This window comes from Strix uralensis, chromosome 2, assembly GCF_047716275.1.
Source record: "Strix uralensis isolate ZFMK-TIS-50842 chromosome 2, bStrUra1, whole genome shotgun sequence".
NCBI lineage: Eukaryota > Metazoa > Chordata > Aves > Strigiformes > Strigidae > Strix > Strix uralensis.
This window is the reverse complement of record NC_133973.1, coordinates 56606714-56634420: the sequence shown is the minus strand read 5'-3', so window position 1 is coordinate 56634420 and position 27707 is coordinate 56606714. Positions and strand designations below refer to the sequence as shown.

The 27707-nt window shown below is 39.1% G+C and overlaps 1 protein-coding gene across 11 annotated transcripts in view; it reads left to right on the top strand.

The window, feature by feature from the left end:
* TBL1X (transducin beta like 1 X-linked) overlaps window positions 1-27707 on the top strand; it is a 201189-nt gene that overhangs the window by 66138 nt on the left and 107344 nt on the right. For 2 of the 11 annotated variants that reach the window (XM_074858848.1, XM_074858850.1), the window contains exon 1: window positions 19905-20160. The exons of the other annotated variants lie outside the window; for them this stretch is intronic. The gene's annotated coding sequence lies outside the window, so the exon portion shown is untranslated. Of the gene's footprint in view, window positions 1-19904; window positions 20161-27707 lie in introns of those variants that run through there. 11 annotated transcript variants of the gene reach the window in all.

Sequence of the window (27707 nt, the reverse complement as noted above, 5' to 3'; positions counted from 1 at the left end):
CAGTTGAGCAAGCTTGCCCTATATGACAAGTACTAGTTTAAGCATCCTTAAAACAAAATACTTTGTACCTGGGCAAAACCAGTTTGTGTGGAGTACCAAAAACAGACACAAGCAAAACAATGCAGGATGGCTGTTACGACTTAGGCTTCCTAAGTGTGTGTTTCTTGTTGGTTCCTTACATCATATTTAATTGGGCCCAAGCTCATTACCTCTCACCATTTTCCTAGACTAAGATAAAAAAAATCTGTGTTTGGGGGCTTGGTTTATTGGATTTTATGGTTGTAAAAACACTGCGAAGTTTTCATGAGCTAGCTGTGAGTAAATTAGAGGACGATGCCTGCTCTGAAGTTGCGTCAGAGTCAGCATCATTTTGGCTTACTCTGTTTCTTCTCAGCTGTTTTAAGGCAGTCCAGTATGCAGTTGCTTCCTTGCTATAGTTATTATCTACTGGCTTTGCAGTAACCCAATCTATGGAAGACAGTGACCTCTCTGTGCACCTTAAAACCATTCACAGAAATGGTTGTAATTCTGCTGATGCGGAATGCAGCTGCCCATTTAAATCTCTTTTTCTCACAGAGGGCCTGGTTATGTCTCTGCTGTGTACTGGCTTCTATTTAATTTCTGCTGCGGTTTTTACACTATTTCCATAAGCAGCTTGGTTCCTGATTACTTCAGGGAGTGCTTTGCATGATATAATGGTAATTGATATCAGCTGAAGTGCTAAAGCTACCAGTCCCCTAATTTAAATTAGTGCCAGTCGGAGATGGGAGAGCCAGAAGCAGGATTGTGCATGGGAGAGGGCTCTGCTTTTGGAAATTACTTAGTTTGCTCTCATAATGGAGTAAGAATTTTCTGACCTTCAGGTCATGCAGTTATTCTTGTCCTGGGTGGCAAAGTGGAATCAAAGTGGTTGTGAAGGGACGATCAAGGAGGAATTTTAGTTTAAGTGTTTAATGATATTTAGTGCATTACTGTTCTCTTCATCAGTGCTATGAACGCAATCAGACATATTTTAAAATAAATCTACATAAATAACTGGCTTATAATAATGCAGCATTGGTTTATATCTTTTTATATCATTTGTTTACATCTACTCCATTTAACACTATTGTATGTATGTATGTACCCATCTATCTGTATATATCTGGAGTTTATATCTATAATGTTTATTTATTTTCTGGAGACATAAGCAACTCTACAGCTGGACTGTATTGTTTATAGGTATTATTTAATTGTTGGCAAATATTTGGAAGTCACAGGACCACCGTAGTTTCATGAGACTGGTACAGCAAACTTGATTGTACTCAAGAGAAAATTGAAAGTGCCTGAGCATGAGAGGCCACCTTGAGTTGACCTGCTTGTGTGTTCAGCTTATAGACAGCAATCTGTACTCCTGCATGTGTACCAACTGGAAGAACAGTGGGTTATGTGGAAGATTTTGCTGGAACTTACTGGTGTATTTGTGTTTGGAAAAATGGATGGGGATTGATCTAGTTCTCCTCCCCCCCCCCCCCCCCCCCCCCCCGAGTCCTTACAGGCCTGGTAGAATGATGTACTGTCAGGTAAGCTTCAGATCGCCCAGGTTTGCATAGCTCCACTGGTCGCTTGTTCTGCTCCCTAAGATGTGTCCAGAAATGTAACACAAGTTTTCTTTTCCGTTCATTGAGTCCATTATTTATTGTTATGTCTTTGATGATTAATTTAATTGCTTGTCCTCTTTGTGGTATCCTGTGTTGTGTTTGTAGACAGTTGTTTGCCGTGTTTCTCAAGACAAGGTCAAGAGCCATTCCCTTAAATAGCCCAGATAGTCGTGTTATGTAGAGCCCTTTTGTAAGTGTTCTTCCTAACTGTCTTGTAGGTGTTTATAAAAGTATGTAAGTCTAACCTAGAATATTAAGGTTTTTATGGTCTTACTGTTTACATTCTAGTTGAACTCTGTGCATTGTGATACTGCATATACTCTTAATCATACTGTTAGCCAGTATCATCTTTAAACATATTCCATGTCCCCTGGGTGTCTACCTACCATCTGTTACATTATCCCATTAGATTTCCACCAGATTTCCCATTTTCTCTCCAGCATACTATGCTGAAAAAACCCTCCTTATAGTTTCTCTTATTGATCTCCCAGGTTAGTCTTAATTACAGAGCTAATCAGATTATGGTGACTTTTTTCTATTTCTCACCCCTGTGCTTTCCAGTTTGACCAAAAGCATACACTGGGAGATGATTCCCTTAATTTCTACATGCAGGTATTTATGTGCATGCAGGATGAGTATACAAGATTCTTCTAAACACTGTTTTCTGTTCCGTTCACTTTGTGTGGTGGGTATAAAGACTTATGTGGGGCCCAATTCTTCACAACTTCAGCAGCCCCTTGGCCTCCGCATCCTCCTATGGACCAAGGGAATCCAACACTTTGCAGCTGACCTGAGCCAATTCAAATGCAGCAGCTGCAGAAGGGCCCATTCTGTCCTCCCTCCCCTTGTCCTCGACCTGTGCTCCCACTCCCTGGGTGCTGTTGGCTCTGTTGTTGTGCCGCCGCGCAGTGCTGAAAAATGGTTTTATTTGCGAGGTGAGCTTCCAGTCAGATCGACAGTCTGATCCAGACCCTGTCCCCGACACATGGCAACAGCAGGGTCTTAAATAAGCTTAGGCTGGCTATTAATACACAATGCTGAGTCACTGCGGAAACGCTTTACTTTGCTGTGCACCTTTTTAAAGCAAACCATTGCCTGATCCGGTCTGCCTGGAACGGGCTATAAATCGCCATCCTGGGCCACTGAATGATGAGTGGCTCAGCCGTTTGTGTGGAGAGGTGAGGTAGGCATGCATGGAGAATTACCTCAGTGGGTGTCTGCAGCCACCCTGCCTCTGCCTGAGCATCACCACCCAAATAAAAACCTGGGGAAATGCTCTTCAGGCAGAGCAAGTGGCTTTCTGTGTTCTTGAAAACCTGTGAGAAATTCAGTATTCTGGGAAGATGTGTGAGAAATATTTACAAACCCTGTCAGTCTTATCACCAGATGACTGATGTCAATAAACCCTCTCACGATGATGTTGTAGAAATACTTAAGCAGGCTGAAGCTTAGGCCTGGTGGCAGTTCTAAACAACTGAGAGAGCATCTTGACTGTTAACTGACATTAACCAATGTTCCTGCATTGGGCAGCATTGTTTTATGGGGTGGGAAGGGGTTAATTCATTCACTGTTCATTTTTTGTATTGCTGGACAAAAGCTTGCCTGATAAAACTGCATGTTTTCATGGCTAATGAGCTCAGCCAGTCCTTGGTTTCTGTCCATGTACTACAGGAATTAAACCGTATGGAATATTACTGTGGAATATTTAGGTTCATTTATAAATACAAAGATTCATGTGTACAAATTGGCTTCAGTCTTAATTGATTTAGAATACTTGATTAGACAACACAGCTGAGCCAATGTAACTCTTGCTGCTGCTGAGAGAGGTGGTTCGGCCCTCGCTTTTGTCTTCCCTCCCTTCTGGCCATATGGTGCTTGTCTGACTTCTCGCTCCACGGCTGAGCTCCTTTCTTCCTGGAAGAGATCAAGCCATTTTATCTGGTTTGATGGTATGAAGCAGGTGTGAGGAACTGTGCGCTTCCCTTCTGGAAACAGCATTTCATCACGAGGGTTGCAGGTCTAGTGAAAAAACCTCCAGTGCCAAGAGGTACGAGCTAGATCAGCATGGGTGCAATTCAACTTACTGTTTTGATCAAGAAAAGGAGTAGTCTGGTTTTACATGTATCTTCTGTGATATATTTTTAGATGTTACCACCTGCACATGATATAATAGTCCCGTGGCAAAAAAAAAAAAAAAGAGAAGAAGAATGGCATTTCTAGCACAGATGGCATGATTGATAGAGCTGCGGTTTTACATACTTTGAATTTTAGTGGAGTGAGGAGACTTTCTACTCTTAAACTTACACTATCCTGCATTCCAAAATAAAAGATATTAAAAAATGCCTGAGTGCATGTATGCTTGGCAGAAAAATAAAACTTACTACTTCACCCAGTAAAAATCAATGGTCACAGAATGAAAGTGTTCTTCACCAGCTAATCATGTAGAATGTGGCTGTTTCGGTAGTTTTGGTGACTGATGAGGGCATCAAGTGTTTAAAGTACGCTGCTCTACTTGTGTTTGTTCAGACTCTCTTGTCTTCCTGGTGTTCTGCAAAGCTAGCGGGAGTCACCTGCTGTACTGCCATCCTTTATAGTAGCACCATTACAAAGCATGGTGTAAAGTAATGTGGTAACTTGGGGAAACAGTTACAGAGTTTGAGCATTAGGAATGATGGGTTGGGTACCATCTTGATTTAACAACGCCCTTAGAAAGCACGTGTGAAACCGCAGATGCAAAGGTTGCAGGGGCAAACTGAATGCTTGCTCTCAACAGCTGGAGCAGGCACTAGGGCAAGAAGTGTACTTGTTAGAGTTGCCTGAGTTCAGCTGCTGAATCTCTTGAAGCTGACCTAAACAAGTACCTTAGATAGAATGATTGTACTGCTCTCTTATGGACCAGCCACTGGAACGAGATGTCCAAGTTGGATGTAATTAATTAAACGTGCCTTTGCACCAGCAGAGGCAAACCAGCTGGGTCTGCCAGACCCCCTGTGGTTCGAACTGAGCTTGAGGCATGGGGACTTCAGTGGCTTCAGGGAATCACCTTCTGTCTGTGCAGCCTCCGAGTGGAGAAGGAGCCCAGTGCAGCACACTTCCCAAGACAAGCAGAAGCCATCAGAAGTGGCCAAGTGGGGGCATGTGTCCCCCACCAGTTGGGCTTCCTTCAGGCCTGGCTGGCTGAGCCAGTGGATCTGACTGCTGGCTGGGGGCTGGCTGGAGCCTGACCTCGTGTTGAAGAGCCAAGGCTGGGCGGGCAGCACGTATGGGGTAGTGGGGGACTTTAGCAACCAGGTTTTAGTAGTCTCTGCTGATGAAACGTAAGTGGCATAGCTAAGTGGACACATTTTGTATGGGGCTGAAAAGCTTCTCCCTGCACCCAGGGCTTCTTGCTGCCAAATTTCAAAACACTGCTGCAAAATAGGGAGGTTTACAAAAATGACAAGAAAGAGGATTATAATAGAGAACAGAAGTAAACATAAGTATAGGTGTCACGGCTTCTTGCTTTACATGTGGGGACAGACCTTTCATATTCTCAAGCGATTAGCAATTTTGAATATCCATATTTGTACGCTGTAAAGAGTTGGGTTGCTTACCGTTTTTTGTTAGTCCCCTCACAAATTGAGAGGTTACTTATATGCGAGAGAGGTTACTTACAGCCTTTTTACTTATGAAAATTACATCGTGTGTGTGTGCATACAGGTACATATATATGTGTGTATGTGTCTGCTGATCGCACATTAAAATCTCTTTCTTCCCCTACTGACCCCAAGGTTTGGGGGCATTTTTCACACTGTGAACACGACAGTATCTTAGACCCCCCAGGCTCTACAAAAGCAAAGTTATCTTCTAACAGTGGCAGTTAGTTTTTGGAAACGCAGAACTGTGAGGAAGCAGCATTATTTTGCAGGTCCATAAGGTTTTGCAGGGATGAACCGTGGGATCAGCAGCTGGGGTAGGGCAGGCACTCGCCATGCATATTGATGTGTTTGCATCGAGGGCTCCCCATCCTTCCCCTCCCCCAGCCCCATCTGCGCTGCTGCGCCCTGACTCAAACCAGGCAAGTACAGAAATGGCTGCGGTTGTACCTGTTTGTGGGTGATGGGTTGTTTTTCCCCAGTGATCGCTGCAGGCACGGAAGAGAACAGCAGCTTATCAAGCACTTCAATCTGGTTTGCTGAGTCTAACAGCTTATGAGAAAATGGCTGCCTTGTTTTCCAGAGCTGTCCCAGGGATGACCACGCAAGAGAAAATGAGGATCTGAGCATGAGAAATCTCTCAGCAGTTTCCCGGACCATTTAGCATTTATAAATACACTATGAAGGATCCTTTTTCTTTCCAGGTAGCTGCTTGACTTTAGTCCTTGCAGATTTGCCATTCAGCACTGTCACTCTGGCTGGTCTGCTTCAAGAGTGGCTCCTTCTGAGGAGGGGCAGGAAGGAGCCATTCCAAACCCTCACATCAGTGCTCCTTGAGAACCCTCCTGAGATAGGGGTGTGCACATGTGTATCTCTATGTATGCATATATACACATACAAGGTGGGATTTAGGCTTGAAATTTGTCTTCTAAGGTGCTGGTACTGTAATAATTCTCTTTTTAGTGATTATATTAATGAAATGTTGTTTTCTAAAGTGTTTAGTGCTTCTAAAAATTACTTTCTTCATTTTCTCACCTTTTGAGTGACATAGCATTGCATTATAAGCAGACATTATGTGACGTGAAATAGAAACGCATGTAACTGTTACACTGAAGTATCTCTAGGCCAAGAAGGTTTTAATATTAATGCAGAAATGATCTGCACAAAACAATTCCCTCTGAATAACCCACTACAAAATTTTCTGCTGTTCAAGTGCATTATCCCATTATTAAGTGGGATAATAAAAACAATTTTTAGCAAATTGTACTAGCTTTTTGCAGCAGTTTGTTTCCTTCCATTCTTTAAATGATCTCGATGCTTTAATGAATTAATTTTCTCAGTATTCTGTTGAAAAAGGCAGAAATTGTGTAAGGAATGCTAAACTCTAGGAAAGCAAGAAAGTAACTTATTTGGAATATCATGGGAAGCCTTTTAAAAAGAGTAATTAGCTCCTTTGGCATTTGGACCTTTAACATAAACGACTGTCTCATAAACTCTGGTAGATTTAGCTGTGGTGGTTTAAGATGTGACGATTATCTGTTGTATTTATCTGCTGGGCTTAATCCTTCATCACTGCTCTAGCAAATGCAAGCTAGTCTGTGAGCTGTGGTGGAAGCACTGTGGCCCTGGGCTCGTGTAACCCCTTCTGCCGGGTAGGTCATGCCGGGTGCTGATCTGAAATTACCAGAGCTCTTAACAACCAGGCTCATAATCATCTGCATCTGTTTATAGTAATAAGGGAGAGGAAAAAATAAGAGAGCAGGGGGAAAAAAAAACAATAAAGAACCCAAACAGAGCCAGGCGTGTTGCCTTTAACTGTGGGCTTCCCTACCAGCTTCCAAAGCAGTGTTTTTTCAGGTAACTACTAGCGATACCAGTATTGTGGCACTGATGTACACTGGGTTTTGAGGGCTCATTTCTTCCCTTGAATAGGCTTTTCCCCTTCTTCCCTGTCATCTCTTTAACACAGTAGTGCAATAAGCCTTTTCTGCACAACCAATGTTGCTTCTGAGCATAACCACAACCTATGCAGTCCAAATCAGTTGAAGGCAAAAGGTTAGTGTACTCCATTTTGTAATGAAGAGCTGGAGAGAGAGAGATGGTTTTTGCTCCTTTTTTCTCAGCTAAACATAGCACTGTGAAACGTATGCTAGAACACCTCCAATTCTGTGGATGCTACACTGCACATCAGTTTGAAACACAAGAGTGCCCACATAGCTGGTTCCCTCTTCTAGAGGTCAGCTGTGCTGCCTCAGTGTCATTGCAAGCCCTGGGAAAATGCTTCACAGACATTACTGCAGCTGTGCCAATATCAAACAGAAGATGTGTTCTTGTGAATCAAACCCTCCCTGTGTTTGCTTTGTATTTTCTAGAGTGGTCCAGATAACCTTTTTCTGCACTGGGGGAAAAAATAAAGGCTTTTTCAAGGAATGACACATTCAAATTGTTTGTGTATCAAAGGAATAGGAGGGATACTATTTGTAGGAGATATTACAGTTTGCTTCACATATATTCTTCTGCCACTGTCATTTCTTTTTTAACAACTGGAGCAGGGGAGTATGAAAATGGAACTGGAAAGAAAGCAGCAGGTTTTGTTTTGAAAAGCCCTTTGGAAAGAATACCTGTTTCATACTGCTGTGCCAGCATGGAAGCTGGCAGAGCTGTTCTTTCCCTCTGAGCAAAGCTCTACTGCAGTGCTTTTTGGAGCAGGCTTGTTACCCGACTGCCTGCTTTCATTATGTCCCTTGTTTTGGATGGGTCCCACAGGGTCTGTGACAACATGAATTAGGGCAGAGTGTGACAGTCTGATCAGGTGACTCTAAAAGGTATCCACTTTAAAACAAAGAAGAACAAATTATTGCATTGAAAATGCTGAGCAATATTTGTTTATTGGCTGTAACAGCACTGCACAGTGTGGGGTTTTGTACAGAAGCCCAAGTTAACATCATTAGCAAAACAGTGCAGCTTTTTTAGGGCAATGCTTTACCTGGGCTAGTTATACTTTACTACAGGAAAAATTAAATAATGTGGAACGTAGCATGTCTCACAGTACTCAATCTAGTGTGAGTATCTCTTTTGCAGTGTGGCCTGGAGACGTGCAGTTTTGTTTTAGTTTTCATCTACCAGGAAACATCCATGATGTATCTCTGATTTTATTTTTAAATTGTAACTTCCAGGGACAAGGATTATCTTGTCTCTTTTTTTCATCTGTGTTTTCCTAGATTTTAATATCATCTTGCATATAAGACTCAGGGTTAGGACTCCTAGGCAGTAGCTTAATACAAATAATGATACATTATTATTGATCAAGGTTTCCTGTCTCCTGTTACATCTTGAAAATAGCTGGCTGGATTGGATGCTTCTGAGCTTCTTTATGCTGATACTCACCAGCTTGTAATTCTGAAGAGAAGAATAAATAATTCAGATGATGCTAGGAGTTTTTCTTTATATTCAAAAAAAATCTTGCAACTAAGTGGTTTGAGCATTAGGCCCATCTAATGCAATTCCAAATATTTTAGAAATAGAAAATTTAGGAGATAACGTTATTGATGTTCTGTCTTGCCAAATAAATATTTCAATGGACTAATAATGAGGAGCTGCTTTGGAGAGATCTCTGCTGGTGTTTTTGTTACACAATGTGAATGCTAGGCTGCCGATGTTAGGCCTGGAAGCTGACCTCCTGTAAAATGTTTACAATTTTGTGTTCTCTGTGTTCTAAAAATGGAGCAGCTTTCACAGTCTTTTATTCTTGTATAACTTCTCCCTTTCCACACAATCAGACCTAGAAATCAGCTGCTTGCTTTGCTGGGCTGACACGCACGCTGCTTTATTTTTCCATTTCATCAGTAATAGGCTTTTCCCAGATTGTAATGGTGCTCCATTGACATCATGATGTTACTCCTTATTCACACCAAAAATCTAGTGAAGTCTCTCTTCAGATCCCACAGTCTTTACAGTGGGATTATGGAAATGAATAAAATTATTCAGATTAATAGCCTTAATTTCTCAGCACTTTATTGTAGTTTTTCTTGAAATAGACTGTACGTTTACAATACTACTTTAGGATGCATTGAGTCTCCTTGTTTGATATGTACCCCCTCTGGCTTCTGTGTTAGCTGGGCTTTGAAGTGATAGTATAGGGCATGTGTTCTGGCTTCCACAGAGGGCTGAAAGAGAAAAATAAAATTCTCTTCAATACTTTTAAACCCTCTTCAAGAGTGTAGTATTACTGTATCTTCAGTAATAGTGGAAGTCAGGATGCCTTTGCATGCCCACCTGAATACAAAACAAATACATTTAAATTACAAGGATTTGTTGAAAAATGTGCTTGTGAGCACAATGCTGAAGCCGCTCACAGGGAAGGAAATTTCACTGCATTTGGCACCAGTTCTGGAGTGTTTAAATAAGGGAGTCTAAAGTGTACTTGGAGGACCAAAAGTCGCAAGGATGTTGACAGCTCCAACACAAAACAGAACTTGTCTTTAATATTCTCACACAAAATGGATTTTCTCACTAACATTACAAAGTAAATTCCATAGCGATGCTTATGTGTGTACAGGGCTACATGAAGCGTAAGCAGTCTGCAAATGGATTTTGTTTTATTCCAAATAGCAGTTATAGATTGAGAACCTCAGAGACAGAGTTTGCTTTCAAGTTTGAGCTCTACTCTCCTTAAACTGATGGCAAAACCCCTCAATAAAATTGTAAAACGTGTGTGGGTTTTTTTTATTTTGCTTTTCTCTTTTTTTTTTTTGGTTATGGGCTTTTCAGTTGCTCTTCATTTTGTATGCCTTGTGTGTTTCATTCATCAGTCTAGCTTTTGAGACTCGCGGCACATCCCCAGTGTTGTGTTGCTGCCTTGTTTTGCAGTTCAGTTTGTTATCCCCTGAAAGCGTGGCTGCCCTTTCTGGCGTGGTCTTCAGACCATACACTGTAGGGCTCTGCTGACAAGAAGCAGATAGGAAAAAGGGGAAAGGGCCCTCTTCAGGACCAGCAGAAATGCCAGCAGAGGCCCCTATCTGCCAGACTGTGGGTGCTTCTATCATTGTACCTAGTGTTATTTGGGAGGATTGGTCCTTAATGGCAGAGAAACACCTTCTGCATCTCCACTAGGCCTGAAGAGGCTTTCTAATGGAGACAGGTCCTCGGATGTGAAGATCAGACGTACTTTAGAAAGTCTGGACGCCAGAGTTTAAGCTAAAGTGGATATGCTGTTCCTCCTTGTCTGTCCATTTTGCCAGTGAAGTACCATCTGGCTTTCATCATTTGCTTCGGTGGGAGCTACTTTGTACTGCTATCAGTCCAAGGCTAAAGGTTATTAACACCTTTTGGCCCCAGTGGTATATCCACATTAGCATTGTGCTGTTAGCAGCAGGTACCTGAAGGCTTTTTGATTTGTATGGTTATGGTTTCAGACAGGATTAGGCATTATTATATTGTTTGTGTACAAGTATAAGAAGTTTTATTTCAAAAGGTGGCATAAATCTAGTCTAAGTAAAAATCGGCCACTGTTACTGTAATGTAGGGTACTTTCTTGATGCGTACACTTGGGAGAGGGTTTGTTTGTTTGTTTGTTGGTACTTCTATTAGCCCTGAACCTATGAGGAAATAAAACTGAACTGTATTTTTTCTGGAGCATAGAGGTTTAAACTAAGGACACGTGAGCAAGTTACTGTGGGTTAACAAATTGTTTCATGTTGAGGAAAGAGTGCTAAGTTAATGTGCCCTATTTTTTATGTGCTATGAGCTTCAAATATCTGCATATATACACCTCTCTATTCCTATGAGTAGTAACTTATGGGATGTCTACAGAACCTTTGTTACTAAGCCTTAAAATGCACTTCTGTCTCGGGATCCAACTTAGGGAGTCATACTGCAGTCAGTGATAATCACAACTGTGATTATCATTACCCATGCACGTAAGGTAAAGAATACACAATTTCCCAGTTGTGACAGGGAGCAGAATAAAATATTTTATCGTGGATGTTCTGAGGAAAGTTATCTACCTGACTAGCCAATAGAGTCAGCAGTTAAGAAGTTGTTTTTATCAGTAAATTGGACAAATTTGATTTGGAAGTAGCTGAACACATGAAGTGTGGAGCACAATAATGTTGTCACTAGAATCAGTTTTCACATTAAGATTCACAGACCTGGATTTGGACCTCAAATTCACCAGTGAAAATCTGGAATAGCTTAATCTGTAATTCGTTTGATTCTCTCCAGACATACTTTGCTGGAACTGAGTGCAGCCTCAGCCAACTCACTCCAAGCTAAATTGTTCACCTGTTTATTCACCTATGCACGTGTTCATCTACTCACCCACTGACACAATTTCCTATGAAGCCAAAAGACAGGGACGCATTTTATAAAAATGTGGAAATCTTGAAATTCATAACTCTTGAGAGCCATGACAAATAAGCAGCCATATCCATTACCAGTCCCCAGAGTTATCTAGTATCCTTTCTTTATGTAATTTCTTACAGTTTCTTTTTTTTAAAATCAATCTTCTTTTCACTTGTTATTTATTATTCATAGCATTAATGAGAGTTCACTACTTGGCTTTTATTTTCATTGATGTCTTGGATATTTTAACACAGTAACTGTGTTTGGTTTGCTTCCTTGCTGTAGATGTTTTTGTGCTTTTTTTCACCGTGTGTTTTCTAGTTTTATCATCTGGAAATATTATTAAATATATTATATACCTTTTCTCCATCCGAAGACATGGTGCATCTGTTGACCTTCAGGGCATATTGCCGGGGCCATCTGCTTTTCAAGGGAAGTGGGGGTTGGCGAGGAATGGGGAAGGATTTAAGGCAGAAGGAGATATTAGGTTACTTATTATTTGATTAAGGTTTGTTTTGTCGAAGGGTAAGACTGATTGTTACTTTGTTACAGTGTTTGATTTTTTGTAATCTTTGTTTTTTCTTGGATTTTTTTTTTTGTTGTTGTTTTGAAGTGGTGCTAGGCTGGGGAACCTCTGTGTGCATGTGCTTGTATCAAAATAAACACCACAACGTGGCCCCAGGCTGCTGTGAAGTGTTGACCAGTGCTGCTGTTGTAGTCTGTTAGTACCAGGATTAAATGACTTTGTTTCGGACACAGTTCCTAGACTGTGTTCATCTCTCAATTGGAGAAAGTGTTAGTGGCCAATGAGGAATTATCAGGACAAGGTACGAAGCCTATCTGAACCTGAAAAAATTCGTATCTAGAAGACATGTGTGTTCTGGAAAAAAACTTTTCCCCCAGTTTTTCAGACAGAACCTGATGGTCTTTTCTTAGTGGTTTCTTAGCACATGTATAGGAGACACCACATCATTTCTGCTCTTACCCTTCCAGAATAAAGGAATTGGATATGTGTGTGCAGGTCTCCCTGAGGATTGGAGGCAGGGCAGGAAAAAAAGTAATGTTATCAGCTCTTGGTGTTCCCTGTTTCCACTATGGCCACAGCGATCGCTATTCAGTGGGTTTGATGCATAGTTTAACATTAAAGCCTTCACTTTCTTTTCCTTTTCTCTTTTCTCCAGTGCCATTAAGAAACCATTAGTTTGCAATATAAGGTATAAATTGTTGATTTTTCTTTTATTTTGTCAATGCATGTCATATGTCATATCATGAAATACATTGCAGTGCATAAAAAGCTTAGATTTTCATATGCTAAAAGCTGTTACAATTCACTTAAAGTCTTATACATGAACTGAAAATATGTCACACTTTTTTAGGAGAAAGAAGAGCTATTTTAAGTAAATTTACAGGGTAAAGTATTTGTTTCAGCTGAAAACAAGAAACAGCTTGATTGTAAGAGAAAAGTTTAAACTCACATTGGAAGTAATCTTCCCTAAATTAACAAAGAGCTAACTTAAATTAAAGCAGAATTTCCCACATCAAATTACTGTGTCTTCATATGTATAAGTTCTGACTTACCTGTTTAAAACGCAGAACAACCATCCCTGGAAGGGGGGGTGGGGTGTATGGGGGCAATTGTAGGGAAAGTTTTCATCCCAGTGCTTTTCCTCACTGTGTAATCTCCCATAACTGACCCCCTGTAAAACAAAATCTCCCCCCAGTCCAGTGGCTTCTGCCCACATGCACATCTTCTGATAACCTGTAGCAAACCAAGTGTCTGGGTTACAGTTATGAGAATATGATAATCTCGTTGTATGGTCCTTTATTTAATAAGGTTCACAACACTTAATAAATATTCAAGTTATTGTCAATCTTCTCAAAGGATTTATTTCTCCATCTTGGCCACTGTATTTTAGCAGGACATAAGCCAGTTGATTAATACACTTTCCTTACAAGTAAATCAGTATATATGGAGTGGGAAGAGTAGAAGAAACAGTGAAGCTTTGTGTAGTGCTTAATCAGTTCTGCCTGAATTTGTAGAAGTACACAAATGGGGGGGGGGGAACCCTAACTTCTGTGAGGAAAGAAAAAACTAAGTAACCACATTAGGAAAGTTTGCTCAAGCACTTGTGATTTCTTGGGATATTTCACATTGATTTTAAGTGTTTTATCAGTCTGATGTGTCATTCCAATCTTGTTCCTATGCCTTTTCTCCGGTTTCTTTTAGATAAGGTATAAATTCGAGAGTGACGCAAAAGTTTTTAGAAGATTGTTGCACATGTTAAAAGCTTGCTTTGATGTTTTCCTTGTAACCTAATAAAAGCATTGCAGAGATTTACCTAAATAAAATTCTCTAACTGTGACCCATCTCACTTTTTAATTTTTTTTTGGATGAGGCGTTAATTAATCTTGATTTTGTTAGATACTGTGGAACAGCAGAGAATAAAAAGTTAGCAGGCTGTTGTCTTTGCCCTGGGATTTCCGATGTCTGTGATCAAAAGCCTTTCTCACAAAGCCACGCATGGGTTCGCAGAAATTCTGCCCAGGGCTCGTAGCTGCCCGAGTTAGAAAGCTTTCAAGACCGTGTAGCTTTTCTTAGGAAAACATGGTAAAACATAAAACATCTGTCAGAAGAGCTCTTTGTTTGGAAAGCTTCTTGAAGTACACCTTGGAATTTCCTTCCTTGGTGTTAGTGGGTTTGTGCGGTAAACATGAAATAACCAGGAGTGGTGTCACCTGGGTTCAGCATCTGAGGGGGATGTGGAGGTGTTTGAGAGACAGGGCTTTCAAAGCATTTCATTGTGCCGTAAAACATCGTCTGAATACACTCTGACATAATTACAGTTTTGGGGTTTTTTTACAACATACAGTAAAATCAGACACAATAAGAACATGAACAGGCAAGGAACCATGTGTTCTGGAGAGCATATTGTACCAAAAGTTTAACACTTAAAATTTTATTTTTTGTAACTTAAAGCCATACTCTAGATTAATTTGTTCATCTCTTATTCTGTGGATCAGATCCTCACGTTCTTTGTATTTTAGTGTGTTGAGTTCCTGTGTACTGCTCTTTTATTCATGCAAAATTGCTTACGGAATTGTAAATTAAATTATTTTCTGGCTCAGACATTAACTAGATTGTTAACTAAATTCCAAGTGTAGAGCCAAACCTTATCCTGGCTTCCTCCATAATGTTAATGGAATTACAACAGGTGTGGTGGCAAAAATTTTTACATGGAAAATTTTGATTACTTTGGTTAGCCATAACAGAGAAAGTCTGTTTGACTTTCAAATCCAGAATGAATTTGCAGGATGTGAATCCAGAATAACACTGGTAGGCTGAACAGATTCGGTAACAAGTCACTAGAGTCCCTTAACTGTGGCCATTCTTCCCATTAATTTTTGAAGGCATATCTGGAGGACTGAAATGGCTTAAAATTCTATTTAAATTTGAGAAGTGATTTTTTTCTCATTAGAATAGCACGTTTGGGTTTTCTTACCAAAGCAACGTATTTCATAGGAAATGTTCATGTTTTCTAAAGTTCTGAAGAAGAATACAAAGGACCTTAGTAAAGTAGCTTGATGGATGTTTATAGAAAACATTTTCCCAATAGAAGAGGTAGCATGGAAGGAGACATGAAGATTACTGTTTGAAAATGTAGCAAGTGGATAAGGGCATAACATGCAAATAAGATAAAGGAGGTTTGAGAAGGACTATGAAAGGCCTTACAAATACGAAAAAATGCTTGCATTTGAGGTGATAGTGTGATTTAGTGGTAGGTTACTTAAAAATGTTACACATAAACTTTGTGATTAATAAGAGTTGTATTCAGGTGTTATATAGACACTGGAACAGATTTCCCAGAGAAGTTTGTGATGACACATCATTGAAAGTGTTCAAGGCCAGGTGGGATGGATCTTTGAGCAACCCAATCTAGTGAAAGACATCTCTCCCCATGGCAGGGGTGTGGGATTAGATGCTCTTTGAAGCTCCCATCCAACCCAAACCATTCTGTGATTCTCTGATTCTACAGACAAACAAAGTTACTTACATAAATTTGGAGATTTTCCAGATTGAGATCTGGAATAATGTATAGGTTAAAGATAATGTTATCAAGGGTTGCAAGTTTGTGTGATAAGCAAGATGACTGTGATGTTGACAGTACTTAGTAAAAGTAGTAGTGTAGCAAGAAGGACTGCAGAGCAAGGGGAGAAAGAGTATTGAGTGTTAAAAATTACTCTGGAGTTGACAGCCAAAAGTTCTGATCATATCAGAAATGGATGAGGATTCTGGTCTTCAGACGAGGCAAGTCTGGAGCACAGAGTATCTATTCTTGATAATAAGTGATAATTAAAATCACTTTTGAATGAGATTCCCTTGTGAGTGGAGAATAAGGGAGTCAAGGACAAAGTTCCGTGGAATCCCCAAATGAAGTATAAAATGCAATTAATCATGAATAGGAATATTTAAAACAAAGAGTAATTCCATGTACTTTAAGAAGAAATTTAAGAAATGAGCAGTTTCTTTTTCAACTGAAGTCATGGTTAAATGCAACATTCATGTTTTGGTCAATGTTTTGGTTTGGTTTGGTTTTTTTCCACAGTAGGATCAAATTTCAAAAGTAGAAAAAAGGGCATACTGGAGTACTTGAGAAAATGCTAGATGTTGGATTAAAAAAACCTTCTGTCTTCTGGTACACATTTTACATCTGCAGTTTATGTTGATTGCAAAGGCAAAAACTGACATTTTACAATTTGAGTTAAATGGTACACTGAATTGAATTAACTCTCCATTAAACAGGAAGGAATTTTGAGCAAACCAGTATATTTACATGAGAAGTTTCATTAGACCCCATGGATACTAGCAGTGAGTAAAATAAACTGTATAAACGTGGAAGCAGATTTTCAGGGTGATACTGCCTAACTTTTTGTTTGGAAAAAAAAAAAAGGAAATACACTTACATACATACATAAGAAAGAAAAGTAGAAGGAAGACTCTATTTCTAGTCTCATCTATATCCCTGTTGCTTATTAACATAGGGTCTTTTGGGTGCAGTCATCTCACCTAACTTCTCAGGTTACAGAGATGTAAGATCTCAGGTAAGAGATGCGACTTGTGTACCTCGGAGCCATCTCTCGCTCAGGCTTAGGTCCTCCCAGCACATGGCCTCTCTCCTTCTGGGGCAGAGTCTCACCCATCAGGTGTATCACGCTCCAGAAGTGCCTGTCTCCTGACTGTAAGAGGAACGTCACTTGGACACGTCTATATTGTACCTGTCAAAAAGATGTCAACCCAACCATTCACTTCTGCTACATTTCACTAACCTAAATGATTGACTCCTTATTGTCCCTTGAATACTTAGTTTAAAATATAGTTGAGCTTGCATTCATTTTACAGGTATTTTTAATCAGCTGTGCCTGCTGGCCAAGGTTTTTATTTGTCATAATTGATATCTGATGTTATGATCTTTCTGAAAATAAAGTAACTGCTATAAGGTACTTACTTGCTAAGAGAGGAAAACTAAGGTAAGTTTTAAGGCAGAGAGAAGACACTGAAGTAAGAACATGGGCTCACTGTCAAAGAGATCCCAAAGCAAACAATACTGGAAGGGTATTGAGTGAGGTCAGTATAGTCCTGGGAGGAGCTGAGCAGCTCTAGGCATGTTTATAACTAATTTTTGAAATACTACAAGTGTAGCTCACATTATAAATAACCATATGTTCATTAAATAACTGAAGGCGGAAAATCTGGGAAAAGTTTGTCCAGACATTTATAACTTTTTTTAAAGGGCAGTTGATTTTTTCCATATGATTTTCAGACTAAGAAACTATTTTCATCTCTTGAGACTGCTCATTGTTGTTGAGAGCTGCAGTAAAAGAAAAGAGCAAAGTTATCATCCAACCTTAAATGCAAAACATGAAAACATTTGGGATTTAAGATGACTGTTGGTTGCTTGATATAGCTTTTACTTTATATCAGAGGTCTATAGCAAAGCTTCACTGAAAACTTAATTTAGCCTTTTTTCCCAAAGTCCAAAGTGATGGTTTAATGCCTTAACAGAAAGAGAAGAATATGTGTTCTGCCTGCCAAATTGAAGAGGAGTTGTTCGATACGTATTATGCAATTCATCGTCATCATAAAGAATGTACTGTTTCACTATTTCAAATTTCATACTCGACCATAATATAGATGTATACAAAAAAGGATAAGCTTTATATGAGGAGTATACAATGAAAGTGAATTCATAAAGTAAGAGCAAGAGTAGTTCACAGTGGAAAAAAACAGGAATAGCTACAGATTACTCTGCAGACACTATTGTAAATGTCAAGTAGAGTTTGACAGCTGGTAGGTTGGAGACATAATTAAAAAAAAAATTCCATACATGTACAGACTGCCTTTTAGCGTGAAGAATTGGCACACAGCGAAGTAAGAAGGTGAGTGGCATATGGGGGATTAAGGCAGCTGAGTTCTGGTGGAAACTGGAGGCAAACAAATAGGCCTTCGAGACAAAGACAGCTATAGTGGTAGCACTGGTGGTGTGTATTTGTTGATTCATGGCATAGCAATCTACACTAATTAAAGGAAGGTTTGTCTCATGCAATTTCCCATCCCAGCCAGAGCCTCTGTAATAAACAGAAGAGGAAGGTATCAGAGGAGAAATGTCTAGAGGAGGGGCAAAGATGCCCATTTAACAGACCGGTCTGTGTGACAGTCCATTTTGATGAAAGGGAGAAATAAGGTTTTTGTATGCTGAGCTAAATTGTTAGACATTATGGTCAGTTGGGTCAAATAAAGGCATTTAGGGGAGATCCCATTTTATGCAAGAATTAGTATTTCTGTCAAATGTAGGTTTTTTGAAATTACTTTGCATTTAGACATCTATTCATAGAAAATCAAGTTTTGAAGGTGGAATACTTCTGCTTGTTAAATACTATTTCTGTATATCTTTAATTTTGGCTTCAGTTTAGATTACAAATACAATGACACTTTGCTGTGACCCTACAGAAGGAGAGATTAGTTTGGTAATGTAAACTATTTTGGGAACTGAGCTGTGCATTTATTTATGTATCTTTGTCTTTAGTTTCTTGCTTGGATTTCTCTGGGTGCTTTCATTACAGTCATACTTACCACTTCCATTTTTTAAGACACGCTTTTTAATCAACGTTCTGCAAGTCTAGCAGTATTGCCTGACACACTGCATCCACTCCAGGCAATTGCTGTATCATGAGGGGATTCTGCTGAATCACAAGTCAATATGAATCTCTCAATATATTTGAATTTTTACTAGAAATGGAACAGATTTTCTTTGCAATTTAATATGAAATGCAGAATCATGACCTGTAAGTCCTATTAAATCCTAACCAAAATCAGGACCTATCAAGTCCTGAATATATTAAATTCATTGATCTAATGAAAATAATATTCAGACGGTATTTGCTGCTGGAGTTTTAGAGAAAGTCATCAACTCAACTGTGGGAAGATTCTGACTATGCACCTGGACCTGGGTAAGGTAGTAAACCCACATTTGGCAACTGTAGCCTTTCCAGCAGGTGAAGTGCTTTTCTTCATTTCTGCTTATCAATTTAGTGAATAGCTTAAAGATGAGAAACTGCTTGGGAGATTACTAGGCAGGAAAGCCCCTACTTTCTCCCAGTTAGTAATTACATTAGAAAACTAAGAAAGAGAGGCTGAGATCTGTTGGTTTCAAAATCTTTGAGGACATAGGTACCAGAAATACTCAGTTAATTTCTCTAGTTACAAATAATTCCTCGGGTACGTATTGAATTAGTTCAAAATACAGAACTGTTTATTAAATGTCATGCAAATTTTACATAAACGTTCATTAACTGGTAAAACTTTATTTCAAAAGCTCTTACGGTTTTTAAAAGATGGATTTTTTTCTATATTTTAATTGAAGTTTAATTTCCATTTTAAAAAAAGGATGACCCTGTATATAAGAAAGGGTCATTGATTACTTTCTAGCTAAGTAGTGTGCTAAAATAGTAAATGTGGGTTAGCACACATTATTCGTTAGGTATGTATGTAACACAGCTTCATGGTAAGCGGTATCAAGCTGCTGTAAAGATTAATTAATCAGTGTGTAATGAGAAATTCTGAAAAAAAATAACTAAAATATCACTGTGGTAAATGACTATGCAGCACCAGAATCTTTTTGGCCAAGACCCACAAAACACGTAGGGTGTTGGCTGAAGTGAAATGGGTGACCTCTGGAAGGGGGAGATAACAGCAGCAAGGCACTGTTTGCACCCCTTCAGAAGGACGCTAGACTGGGCATAGAGCTGGAGCTCGGGGCACGTAATGAAGACCATGGCCATTCTGGCTGTGGCCGCCCCTTCTGCCTCGCCTCCTTTCACACCCAGAGGTGCCCTGTCCTTCCTGCTAGTGCCTTCCCCAGCCAAGTCAGCAGCGTAGTTCTGGCACACCACCATCGCTTCTCTGGCTTGGGAGCCAGAAGTTGGCCAGCCTTCCTTGAGGCCAAAGCAGTTCCAGGGAAGGGACTGAAGTAACTAAAAAAGCCCAGGTTTGTTTGAAGTTGTTTTCCTGTTCTTTCTGTGATTCATGAGTGTGGACTGTGTGCTGTATGGAATATGTTTTCCGGATTGTTTTGAGGGAAGTGCTAGCTGGAGCACACGTCCTACTGCTTGAAGCAAATCTTGGTGAGACAAAAAAAATGAAGCAAGTTATAAAATAGATGTAGAACATACAGGTTCTGTTCACCTTACCAATAGGTTTGGGGGGAAAATACTGTTCTAGCTTCTTGCAAAATTGAATTTCAGCTAAGTGCTTCAGAAAGTATAATATAAAGAATAATCAGTTAGTGTTTCCGTTTGAAATGCTGTCTATTCCTCATTACTCAGAATTGTTATTTTTGCAATGTGCATGGGTTAAAGTTGAATTAGTGTGCTTTATAAATACCAGGTCGTTAAACATGAAATATAATAGGTCACCCAGAACAGCAGAGTGTAAAGAGTACACAAAGTCTTCCACCTCTATGTCAGTGGCTTGATGGTGTCTTCATCACTGTTAATTTATTTACTTAACTACCTGAAATTGCTGTTCTTTGACTTGTGAGTTCATTTCTTGGCCTGGTAGGAAGTCTGAAGTGTTTCTGAATTCAATACTGCAGTATTTCATCAGAAAGAAAGAGTTGTTGAAGAGACTTGGGAACTGTGTCTCATTTTCTCTAGGTAGATCTGAGCATAAGCATGGTGGCAGGGCAGCATGGGGAAAACTTTACACCCTTTCATGTGAATCTTTCATTTGTTGGGACTCTCAGCCTAGGATTGCTCTTAATAGCCTATTGATTAATTGCAGGACAAGAAAAGAATGAAAAAATACGTAACTTGTGGCCAGTTCAGAGATTGTAGAAAAATTCCTGAAATTATTGGAAACATAAGTCTTCCTAAATGTTTTGCATTGAGCAGAATTCAGATAGTATTTATTAAATACCTTCTTTTGTTTATCTTTCCCTTTTGCAGTCACATGGTAGAAGTTTCAGAAGTGGTTGAATGCAGTCAAATTTTCCCTGTAAACTGAATATTTCAAATACGTTGGTGCTGAGAGTTTTCTTCAATCCCTGCAACATGTGAAGACAGGGAATTTAGGAAGGAATGGAAGGATAGGTGACTGTGGGTTGCTGAGGTTAATTTGGATTCCCCTGCACATCTGTGTGTATCGTGTGTTCACAAGTCTGTGTGCGCGTTTGGTAGGGTGTGTTGTGAAATACAGAAAATTAGTCTTCTGTTCTAAAGGGGAGATCTCTTTCCCTCTTGCCTTATCCATTCTGCCTTGTGCAACAGTTGCCTAAGCCTAATTCCCTTTTATGTGATATTGATTAACAGCCTTGCTGAGTCTAGGACTGTCAGAAGGACTAAAGGGTTTTTAATTATTTAGCTGGAATAAAGTAGAAGACAGTGCAGCAGTAACATAAGACATTGGCAGTTCTTCTCTAAAATATAAGAATTGCTCAGTAATAACCCAGCAATTCTGTCCCCCTGGTTTGAAGGAAATTTGTAGAAGTCCGAAGGCTGAATGTTTGCAAAATGTCAGTGAGCAATGGGCTTGTCCTCAAGATCACTGCATACTTTGGGTTTGTTCTCAGGTGCAATGACAAGTGATTACACTTGCATGAAAAGAACACCATTTCAGCAGGGGCACAATAGTCCTAAAATCAGTTTTTCAAAGAGGAAGAAATGTGCAAGAACATACCTCTGGTTAATTTTTTGATAGGTCTATTACCTCTACAAATTGTGCTTATGTACATGTATGTGAAGATTTCACATTTGTTGAATAAGTGTTTGTGAAAATCCCCAGTTCTCATGCAGAGCTTTGATGTGCAAATTTATTGTAGAAGTATTTGTGTGTTTGGTTCAGGATTTGGGCCAGGTTCAAAAGAAGGAGTTGAATGCTAGAATCTTTTTCTTACTTAGAACAAAAAATATAAAAATTAAAGACAGAGTTGCATTCAACTAAGAATTAAGATAGCTAAAATCATAGTTAGGTATTTTGACCCATAACATGATAATGATACCTACCAACGATCTACAGCAGGATTTTTTTATGTGGTCATAAATTCCAAGGAGTATGCATTAATGTTCCACTAAAATACATCCTGGTGTGTCTTGATACTGGAACCATCCAGGAGATCCCAGAGCTGTAGACTGTTGGGCGCAGGGAGAGTATCGCTGTGTCCTTGCTTTGTTCATTCATTCTTCATTAGATACCTACTTTTGCCATGGTTAAAGAAGAGATAATGGCTAAAGTGGATGTTTGACTTAATATAGTAAGTCTGGTTTTATGGTTTTTTAATTTTAAATTTGCATTTAAAATAATTTAAATATTGTGTATATCATGCAGAATTGTGTTTTGTGGAAAATACATTAAAAATTTAGAATAGTTGAATGACTTCTGTAAATTGGAACACAAATACACTTTTAGTATGAGACTGTAAGTTACATTTTGTCTGGACTGAACTGTAAGAAACATCTTTATAGAGTATAGAATCAGAAAATAAGAATGGTCTTGTGTTTGGATTTTTGCTAGCATGTTTTCACTGAGCATTAGGAGCAGTGGCAGCCTTTCTCAGAGCTGTATGTTTCTGTCTTTAATATCCAGGAGCTTGGCTGTGATACCATTCATTTGCTAATGATCATAGAAAACGTCAGTGTGCTAATGTTTAAAGGATTTTGGTTTTATTTACATGTGTTCATATTCAGTATTCAACTGTGGATGGACTTTTTTCCCTTGTTTGGAGGGAGTAGGGTAGAAGAGACAGGAAAAGAGAATCCAGTAGCTAGTTCTCAGTTTTTTAAATTATTCTTATCTTCATCTTTAAAAATAGCCTTCCTTACAGATTAAGACTCATCAGAGCAGAATGAAGACAACAGGCCAAACAGGTGCTGTGCTTTCTTGTAAAACCAGTTACTGTCCAGTCTTTCAACCTCATGAGTGGATCTTCACATCTTTTATTCTCAGTTGTGTTAATTTTTTGGAGTTTTTAGAAATGTGGATGAAAGGCAGCTCTCCGCACCAGGGTTAAACTGTATCAGACCATGTAGTTACAAAGCAGAGCAGAAAGAGAGTGAGTTTATGGGGAAAATCAATTGTTGGTATGCCGAGTACAAATTAAAGCCAGCTTGTAGCTCTATTTATTTAAGAGGTGAACTTTACTGTGACTGGCGAATCACAAACCTAAATAATGTCATTGTTTTACTCATTAAAGCTGGACCAACAAAGTGAACAATGTTCCAGTAGCCCAGCCATGTGTCTGTGCATGGTCTCTTCAGAATGAGGTGAGGTAGTGCTGTTAGAAAAAATTAAATTATTTTCAATTAATTGTTTGTTGCTTCCACAACTAGATCTTAATTAATTGGTATGTGATCAGGATAGTGCAGGCCAGTTGCTAAATCCCTAAAGTGGCTTATATCCGTCCTGTCCTGTGCTACCCGGTCCTTTAATATTTATACATGTCTGTATGGATTTTTTTAAACTACTACTGGACCTACAGGCCAGGGGGTAGTTCTGTCATTTCACAAGCAATGTCTGGTCATAGAACAATGTATATAAACCTCCACATTTAATTTGTATTGGATAGCGTTTTCAGGAAAATGGTTAAAAGAAGTTTCTCAGCAGTATCATTTATTTAATAACAGTCACTAAATGCACAGAAGCACTTGGTTCCATGTATAAATCCCATATCATGATAGAAATAAGTCTCCCAATGCTGTGCATTTCAGTTCGATTATTATTGCATTTATTGAATGGTTAAAGTTACTCAACCTTTGGCCTTGAGCTGCTGTAGCATGCCTCAGGTGGTAAGTAAATTGCCTACAAATGTGCTGCTTGTCATGTCTTATTGCTTAATTTATTCTTTGGAATAAGTTTAGTCTCATAATAGGCAGGCACATCACGAAGCAAAAAAGCATTAGACAGGGACAAAATATTAGCCTTGTAAAGCCCTTCTGAACGTTGAGTCACTTATCTTTCATAGAAAGCAATAAATACTGAAATTAATGGCATGCTTCTGCTTTAAAGAATTTTACAGAATGTTTGCATCTGTCAGCAGACTCCTAATGAAGTGCCCCTTCACTAGCCCTGTGGTGGGTCTGCGTTGCCATCTGATGACAATATTTGTGCCCCCTTTTCCCGGGGAAGGAAGAAGTGAAGTGCCTTGGTGGAGGGCTGCCTGTACCTGAAAAATCACCAGTGAATTAGAACATATTCATCACCTTTAATGGTAAATACAGTCTAGAGTGCATTTTTAGAGTCACAGAGTCAATACAATGTGATTTTTATGATGGTTTATTTTTAACATGATATTTCTGAAAAGACGTGCCAGTGCCTCTTTCGGAACCAAGGTACTTTTTCCATCTGAAAACACCCCTCAGTTGCGTAATTTTGAATAGCTCGGCAGATCAAGAAAAAGGAGAAACAACAAGATCATTTAACTTCCACAGTAATGAACTTTGTTCTTCCAGAGTATATGTTGCAGTGCACACAACAGAGAAATCATTCAGATAATCAACCATGGTTTATGTTGCTAGAACCTCATAATAGTATATCTTAATGATAGATGTCCTTATACATTGCTCTTCTTACATTGTTTTTTATTACTTTACAGTATATCTTACTATTCTTTGGTGCATGACTTCAGGTTTTAGAATGAACTATCATTTCAGATGGCACAAAATTATTTATCGGTTGGCTCTTTCATGAGATTCTGTGCTTGTATATCTTGCTACATTCAATAAAACCAGAATGTATTTGTAGGTCTCTGTCTCTGGCAATTCCTATGGATGATGGATTCAATCTTATTAAACAGTTGGTTGGATTTCTTTAATAAATTTTTAATCCTTTATGCCCAGAATGGCAAAGTGCAGTACTTAGCATCTTTTGGTGCCCAAGCCTGACTACTAGAATGTGCAGTCTAAATAAATAAGACAGTATGAAGATCCTTGAAACCTAGTAGAAAATCTTTAATGGTGAACTGGAACACATCAAATTTCCAGGTTCACCATGCTCTTTGGTAGTCCTCATTTCATAGCATCAACTCTTGGATGAATTTTTGTCTTGTAAAATGTGAGTCAATAGGGCCTGAACCCAAATGATTTTATGGACTAATTTCTGACCTAACATGGGACAAATAAAATGCACTACTTCATTGTTCCATTTGCAATATTTCTTCACAAGTCCATCCTGTCTGCCTTTTGCACAAACAGCATATTCAGGTTAGCCAGTTTGAGAATAAAGGAAAAGGATTTGTCACTTGCAGTCCTTTTTGTTTGGGATTCGCAGTGTATTTTAAGGAGATCCATTGGGTGTATGTGGAATGGTGATTTTATATGGAGCATTTTCCTTATTGCGACCATTAGCAACCACAGGTAAATTTAATCATACTACTCAAAAAATACAGGAAAGCTGTACAGAATACTAATAAAGTGAATCATGAATTTTTAAGCTCTCAGAGGAGGCTTTAAAAATAAATTGATTAATCACTGTATTATAACAATATAACACCTTGAAATAGACTTTTACTTGTGTGAACTGTGTAAGATAGTAGTTTAGTATCAATACTGGAAGGCAGTAGTCTCCATAAAGCAGTTCTGGCTCAGTAATGGATTTGCTGTTATGTTAATCACTTTAGGATCACTTAGGATTTGTCTTATGTTCATCATCTGCTTACCTTGGGTGCATGTGCGTGTGTGTATGCACTCAGCGCCTGAAACTGTACACTGAATTTGATAGAGTTTTTGTTAGTTCATTCATCAGTGGCAAGAAAATGAAACTTGCTTCAGCTGTTTAGTAAGGAAAGTTGATGTTGAGGCATTTCTCCAGACCTTCCCAGTTTTCTTTCTACGTAGGGGGAGAAAGTAGTGTTCCTACACTTTGATACAGAAGGGTTGCATAGAGTGTTAGAGTATTACAGTACTAAGAGCGATGGCATATGCCTCCAGAAATCTTGGTGCGGCAGCCAGTGGGCCCAGAAATACAAGCATGGTTTTGCAGTACAGCTTCTGACATGAAAGCTACTCCATCACTCAAGTAAATCCTGAATCATCTTGCTGTGGAAAACTGGTAATTTATTCATTTTTACATGTCTTCTTCCTTTTTCTCTTATACTTTTTCTCTGCAAAAAATATGATGTAGCAAAAATGTTAGCAAAGCAATTGGTAATTAAATTGTGTAGAAGCAGCAGTATGCACAAGCAGCCTGCTTACTCGCACAACAGTAAAAAAAACCCATCACCTGTGAGCATAATATTTAGGGCCTCAAAACAGGTTAACATAAGTGGCAATAAATATATTTTAAAAAGTAAAGTATAAATGTAAAATAAATGTTGCGGTGTCTTAGTCAAAATTAGATTTCGCAGAGTATAGTGAGGTAGAATTGTGAAGTCTGAGAGATTGGTACCATTTGCTGTTAATGTTCAGCTCTTATACACTGGATTTTCTGCCCTGGAAGAAAAATATGAGTTCTCTAGAATAATCCAGCTTTTCATTTTATTTTGCAGTCTTGTCTAAGCAGATGAATCTGATAATTCCTTAAGTGGGAAATTTGCCAACTGAAAGAAACCTAGAGGGCAACAAATGGGCAGTGATGACAGAATGTCTTGAATGCTGAGAATGTTGTTTTGATTCCAAACTGTTTAAAAATATATTTGTCTAGTGGAAGGTAAAATGTTACACACACAGATAACACAGGAGCTTTCCTATGCATTACATACACACATATGCAAACACAGTATTTGTATTTTTTTTTCTGTAGGCTTAACCAGATAAATTAAATTGCAAAAGCTCTTGATTAAAAAGAAATAAAAAAATAAGGGCAGGACACAAAGCAGTGAAATCAAAGCAACTCTGCCTTAAGGCTGCAGAGATTTCCTTATCTTATCCTGCTGTTTCTGGGTATTGCAAAACATATGGCTCACCTTTAGGGGCAGTCCCCAAACAGTGGGAGATGTTGCATCCCATCTGTGCTGTAGCAACTGGAGGTGCAGTAACAAGGTGAATTGAGGACGCCAAGATGACTGTGTTTAAATTCATTGCTGGTTTACTGAGGTGGTGGTTGGGGGGTGGGGGGCATTTAGTTTGGGTGGGTTTTTTTAGCTACCATATTGATGTGCCTTGAAAGTCTGAACTCGGGTACTGCTGGAAAGGTAATTGTTTTGAGGAAACTTGGCAGCCTGAATAAGCAATACAAATTTTAGGATTTTAGATACTGGGGAAAAAAAAGAAAGGAGCAGAACTTAAGGGAGAGAGCAATTCTCTGTTTCCCACATTTTATTTTGGAAGCAGCTGAATTGGCTGAATAGACTCCTGTCCCCCACTGTTCACAACTGTTCAGTATTGCTCCCACGAGATTTAGTTGATCATGTAGTCACTCCCTAACCTGATTTGTTCACTATAATCTAGGTTAGTTTAAAAACTTTTTAACACCAAGTCTCTGAACTCTTTTAATCAGAATCATTTTAACATAAGCAGCTATTCCACAGATACTGAGGGGCAGCAATGTTCAGCAGGAATGTAAGGGAAGAGCGGTTATGAGAAGCAAGGGAGTGAGGCTACACCT